Below are 7,359 nucleotides of genomic sequence, written 5' to 3' on the forward strand. Positions count from 1 at the left end.
CTGCTCTCCTGCCAAAGCATCCCCTGATCTGATAGCAGCTCTCTCTCTATACTGCAGCATAGTAATGAATAGGACTGGTGATATTGCCTTCTGTCTGCAATGCTACTACACAAATCACTCGCTCATGTGGCCTAGCTATGACACAAACAAACACAAATACTGACGGGCTGACAGCTCTGTGGCAAAGATCCATCACATTATCGAACTCCTGGGGAATGTACCTAAATGAATCACCAGCAGGACTGACTGCACTGGTAATAAGGAGGTTTTTGCTTAGCCAACTAAATTGGTCTTGTTATGCTATACTCCTACTCAGCTGATGGAGGGTGAGTTTTACAGTGGATTTTAACACAGCCAGTGCAGGGGCCATTTATAAATAGTAGCTGGATCATCTGAGGCTGAACCTGGAGAAACCCTGAAGAGAAGAGGGCATTCCACACCCATCACATACTGACAAGCAACATGGTAGCTTAATAGCTAGAGAGATGCTTTTACAGAACGGCCTGTTTCAATGCCTTTTTGATGCTGTGCTTTTGGCCGCCTTCAAACCTTACATGAGTTTGCCTAGGATGCAGCGACAAGGACATATTTTCAAAGTACGCACTGATTGCAACTGCATAACCATTATGTAACTTATGCAAGTTACTGCTCCATACTGACATGTCATGGAAACCAATGGTTGGTAAATCAATCTAAAAAATTTTGAATTTTCAATAAATGTCTATAACCAAAAGATCAACCAACTAATCAGCCAACAGCCCAGTGCATTTAACTTGTTATACTGTATTTAAAACAGCATAAACATATCAGAAATTAGCCAGCAAGAGAAAAGAAATACTGATCTGAAGTTCAAATTTCATATTGACCTTGGAAATGGCAGTTGAGAAGCACATTTAGTAGCTGTTCTGGGGTTGGTTTCACTGCTTAAAAACAAAACAAATAACTATTCATTTTTGACTAATCAAAACAAATGTCATACATGGATCCACTTGATGGAACCCTCACAAATGTATTAGCACTTTTGTGAGCGTGACAATGCTAGCATTAGATATCTCACAAATTGCTTGGTGAAACATGCTTCTGATGAAATCACATGATCTTTATCAGCAGATGAAGTTTGCCTAGTTGGGGGGCGGGATAAACAGTTGTCTTTCAAATTCCCTCTGCACGCAATAGGATAGCGCTACAACCAACCAGAGCAACTTTTGCAGTATCAGCAAAACTCCGAACACATCGTCCTTTTTTAAGAATGACTTCAGTGCCGTTCTTTGTTCATTTCTCAAAGAAAAAGTTAACTCCAAGTCTTCCAGAGTTGTCGGCCAAAGCCGATTCAAAAGACCGCTGTTCGCCAGCAGCAGCCATCTTCTTTGTTTTCAAGTAGCAGGGAATTCACGTGGAACCGTTGTAACTCTGCCGTCGTTATGTTAAGCCCGCCCACCGACTCTATACACGATGTCATTGACCTGACTAGAGTTTGGTTTTTCCAGCTCGGAAGCCAACGGAGAGTTGCTAGACAACCCTGGCTGCAAATTACATTTGCTGCCGCTAGGGTGCGTCTAGATTTCTAGGCTAGACTTCTCATCTATGTTGGCATAAAACTGCTGTTGCCAAGATCAAGAATGAATGTTGAACCTCCTTTAAATGTTGAGGAAAAAGTAATTTGAGCATCTCTAATTTCATGGCAACTGAGCAAACCTCACAGTTTGAGGCCGTTTCACAAAAGCGATTTATGAGCACGGTTTATATGTAAATACAAATAGTGACAATGTCATGTTTCACAAACAGCATTGTGGTGAGAATCTTAACATGCACTAATATTTCATAAACATCATTTTTGCTTAAACATGCTAAACCACGGGAATGGACTTAAACCCATATAAGCCTATTTTTGTGTTTCAGAGTGCACCCAGTGTAAATCGACTGTCCCTGGGGTGGTCCTGCCTGGGACACAAAGGGACAGGTTGTGTGGACCTGGGGGGAGAAAAAAACACACAGCTACTGCCCGAGTTCTCTTTAGTATGACGGCCAGCACCCGCCAGCATATTAGCCGCTCCAGTGCTCCTCTAAAAACAGTGGACGGGACACGACAGAGCCACACACATACACCGTCGCACACCCACATGCATACTCACCACAGTGAAAGGAGACAGAAGAGGCAGCTTATTCAACACATGGAAACATACTGTATGTAACCTCATTGTCAAATCCAGACCCTCTGGATAGAAACACAGACAGTTATGTAACTGGTCAAGTGTATACAGCAAAATAATTTGTTAAATTAACTCAGATTTTCACACTGACCCAGTGTTTATATAGGTCGGTGTTAAATTAAGTTTGCAGCACTTAGTCATTAGTCATAACACCTTACAGTGTGTTTTCAACACTACGTAACATAGAAACAGCAGACGTTGCGACGTAAGAATAGGAATGTCTGTAGAAATATCCTAGAAATTCGGGTACATTTTATGAACCTAAAAATAGGGTTATCGTCTACTGCAGACAACTGCTGTGCTCACCTATAGCTCATGTAGTGGACAAAGCCAGTAAATGAGTATGTACAGTAGTTCCACTAACAGTTGAGTAGGCAGTCTTTCAATGTGGTCCAGGACACATTCACGTACACACTGACCACCTCCAAATGTGGTCTGAGCGATCGGCTCTCAATGCGTCCTCAATGCATCCTCAATGCATCCTGGTGTGTTCACACCTTAAGGCTCCTGCACACTGTCTGCGTGGCGTGAGGGTGTCAGCTACGTGGCGTGTCCGTTTTTATTTCGGCTCCTATGTTAAAAGGTTAGATCTTTTAGATCTTCACACGGCTTAAAAACACGTGAATGCTAGAAATAGGACCGACGCTGATTTTTCATGCAACACGCAAGCGTGTTGGAAGCGTTTCCAGGCAAAATAGAATACATATAATATTTTGCCGTCAATACTGCCGATATGAATTGCATACGAATATGCAAACTGAGAATATTCTATTTCTTTACTTGGAAAAAAAAGAAGTGGCAGAGCGTTGTTTCTGTGCGCTCCATGGATGCAGCCAATGGATAATGTTAATTAAAATAAGATATTTTATAATAAAGAACATTATAAGATGCAGCCCTTTAGAGTAGAAGTCCAGTAGAAGTTTCTCAACGTGCAGTCAACAGATCCAGAACGCAGTTTGCTCGTTTACATGGCCCGAGGCATTATGGGAGAAACACTACTGCACCCCTACTGCGCAGTCAGTGGTTACCTATCACAGAGGTAAATCCAAAAGCTTAGAAATGTTTTGGGCTGATACGCCACTGAACAACTCTCATAGGAATAGGGCTGGGCGATATGGAGAAAATCAAATATCACGATATTTTTGACCAAATACCTCAATATCGATACCGCAACGATTGTATTGGGGCTTTCACAAAATACAATGAGATTTTTGATAAATAATCATCAGTAATGTGGATATAATGACTAAGTGGGTAAAGGCAAATAATAGAACAGTTACACAGCAGTCTGGTAAGTTCAGAAAATGAACTTCACTTTACTGTAATGCAGCATTTAAAACCAGGAAAAGACAAAAATTATGCCATATTACGATATCCAAAATCTAAGACGATATCTAGTCTCATATCACGATATCGATATAATATCGATATATTGCCCAGCTCTACATAGGAATGAACGGGGCTCCGCCATACATGTTGCATCCAGCTCCTATAATACATCTATGACTTAGAGCTGTCAGCTTGTAATCAGATCAGTCAGGACAGATGTTAATACCAGGTGTGAACAGGGCTTACAAATGTTAAATGTAGTGACAGTTAGCACTACAGGTGTTTACCCTGGATTCACCCGTTACATCCCAAGTGTGAAAAATGTACTAAATATTTTCCCATCTAGCACCAAGAGTTACAAAATTACTTTACATTCCTTATTTTCTTCCTCCAAAATAACTTGCATCATTCTAAGAACTAAAGGGGGTCAATTTGTTGAGTCTCACACAAATTTATTTTGGCTCTCAAAAATATGATTGGCAATGGGCACATTTATTGTACATAAGGTCTTCAAATTAAACACAATTTAGACCAGAAAGAACAAAAGGCACACTGTAAAGGCACCTGAACCATATGCACTTTGTAAATCAAAAGGTTGTAAATCAACAGACAGTTTTGATATGATCCTTCTCTTCTCATCTAATACTTTATTTTGTAGGCATGACAACGTTCACTGAAATGATCAATCAAAAGCTTATCGACAACAAAGCAGTGTCCACCAAAGGTATCCAAGTTCTTTTAGAGAACACTGGCATTTTACCCTCAGTGGAACTGAACCCAGTTAGTTCAGAAAATGTTTGTATGCTGGTGATATGTAGCAATCTTGCCAGCATCACACTACTATCCACATCACTCAGACTAAATGGTTTCAATGGTCCACATTCAGTGTGTTTTAATAATGATATCTCCTAGGCCTGGCAGGTGAAACACCCAAACATCCTGCTTGTCACATCCCTTAGTTCTGAAACTGGAGAAAACTGAAAACAACTGACAAGTGTGTGTGTGTGTGTGCTTAAATAAGCTTCAACCTTGAGCTGAGATAGAACCTACAAGTTCTTCATTAACATACCACCTAGGGGTGGCCTCTAGCTCACCCAGTAAGAGTGTGCGCCCATTTAGGCTGAGTCCTTGGCAGCGGCCCAGGTTTGAATCCAACCTGCGGCCCTTTGCTGCGTGTCATCCCCTCTCTTTCTCTTCCCATTTCCTGTGTGTCCACTGTCATTATCAAATAAAGGGAAAAGCCTCAAAAAAATCTTAAAAAAAAAAAAAAAACACCATCTACTGGCTGCTCTTATGCAAGGTCTGACAAATAAAACACCAAATCATTTTGAATACAAATAAATAGTTGTACACTTTGCCTTAAAAGTGAGCAGTGGAAGTTAATATAAAAGTGAGAGAGATTTAAGCATAATATGCATGGTCATCTAGCATTGTGGATTAGTGGTTGCTCACTTTTAAAGGCCCCTTATGGACATTCCAGCCAGTCATTCCTGACTCATTCAACTTACACCCACACCACACAGGTGAAACTCTTGGGACAATATTCTCATTTCCTGCTCTAATTTAGTCATCCTCATCATCAGGGACAGGTCATATGGACACACAGGAATGGAGAATATTTCTCAAACAAACACTTCATTAAATCGGTCATGATGACAGGAAAGCTAATAATACATCTTATTGCTTTGCATCAGTCATACTAACATATCAGCCGCAGCGGTAGCTCATGTAGAGATACAGCAGATGCTGCCAGGTTTTACTATGCCGCTCATGTTGAATCCACCTCAATATTTCAAAGTCTCTAGTGTGTTTTATTGGCAGAGGTCCACAGCCTACAGTGAGATACAGTATTCTGCAGGCCTGTGCCATCCTCTGCACCATCAACTGTGGCTTTCAGAGTTATTTTAGCAGCAGTGTTAGTCACTATCAGCTAAAATGAGATGATGGGATGAACAAAAACCCTTGCTGTATTTGTGTTACTACAGTATGGATGTGATTTTGTGATTTTAAGTGGATCAAAGGATCATAATACTGCCCGTTTAACCATGTGAAACAAATTATGGTTGGTCGTCACAGAAGATCAATTGGAAAGGCAAGAAACATCAGAGTAGGGAAGACTAAAGGTCAGACAGCACCCTCTATTGATTAATAGGGGGTACTGTAACAGAGAGGGACAGGAACATTCACTGCATGGGTCTACAGTCAAACATGAAGGGTCTTGGTACTAACCTGCTGTTGAAATGTGTTCATTTAGGAGCCTCTAATCAACCAACATAACAATTTACCAGTTACAATAACCGACATCAGTGGTGTCTTACAGGAAACAAGGTACAGGACTAACAGGACAAAGACAACAAGTGTGGTAGGATTAGTATTAATCCATAATACTGATTACACCATGGATCACAGTGCCCCCCGTAGGCTCATCTTGCAGTACTTTGAGTGAGTGTACACGCACAGCAGAACTCAACACTGCACTGCAGCACATATCCAACTCAGAGCAACACCACAGGACTGCACAGCTCAGTGCTGCTCCGAGAACACACCGTTCAGATAGAATCACGTGTCCTAATGAACAGGATAAAACCTATTCCATGTGAACACGAGCTGAAATTTGTATTTAATTAGTGCTGATGATGGACAGTACGAACAGAAACAACAGTTTTCATAAGCAATTTATCATGCAAGCAGGTCCACATCTTTACAGCTGGTGAGAATTATAACAAGCATCTATTAAGAGCGTAATGCAATCCAACACCACAAACTGCAGACTCAGAAATGACCATAAAGTTAAATCAATAAATCGCTGACAAAGACTTAGCTTCATTTGAATGTACTAAAGTCCACTAAACTAATATTTGTTGCAGGTCCACCACTCAATCAAACTGTATTTTAAAGTTTTCTTTTTACTGTGTACACCCTCTGTAAGTGTAATGTCTGGTGGACATTTTGCCATCATCCTTCCCCTCCTGACACTTGGCTAGTAGAGCAGGGAGGATAGAGCAGGTTAGCTTATAGACCTGAAATGCTCCTTTAGAGAGATCTCTCTTCCCCCCCACCCTCTCGACTGGCACTGCACCAGCAGAGAGAGCACTGATTGGTAAAGCCATATGGCAGGTAACAAACCAAGGACAGGCTTCATGTCCACACTGTGGCGTGGCTCAGGCAGCCTGCCACCTCATCTACTGTAAAGGGCTCATCTGATTTGGCTCTGTATTAAAGGGAACCATGTAGACCAGAGTTCAGTGTAAATATGCCATGAGTGTCACTGACACTGCACCGTCACCAGCTCTGAGGTGTGAACAGTAGTTCAGAGTAGTCCCAAAGCCGCAGATTCAACAGTGAATATCACTGTCAAACCAACTGGCAATGGCAATGGCCTTCAGCAGATTGACAATCACTGCTGTTGTATACAGCAGAGCTTTCAAACCACAGCACAGCAGTGTGTAGGCAAAGCAATACTTTGTTCTGAATTGGCCGTTTAAAAAGGAGGCTTGTCTAGTGATCGTAACAATTACATAAGGGAGAGATGTGATGATTCTGCAGCATTTCTTGATCAGAGTTACAAAAATAGCTCAGGTTGAAATCCCTTGCAACCATTTAGGTAAGTCTCTGATAACAAATAACAGAAGCTGCCATCTGTGAAGTGTGAAGTACAACAGCTGCAGGTTTAGCAGTGCAGGCACTGAAAACACAATTTGTATAGATGGGAGAACACTGGTACTATTTTAGCTCTCATGATGTCCTCTGAAACAAACTACAGTCAGTGATTAAAGATCTCTGGAGTGAAGTTCTACAGAGAGAAAAGTGCCTCAATGTG

This window comes from Sander vitreus, chromosome 5 (genome assembly GCF_031162955.1).
Source record: "Sander vitreus isolate 19-12246 chromosome 5, sanVit1, whole genome shotgun sequence".
NCBI classification, from domain to species: Eukaryota; Metazoa; Chordata; class Actinopteri; order Perciformes; family Percidae; genus Sander; species Sander vitreus.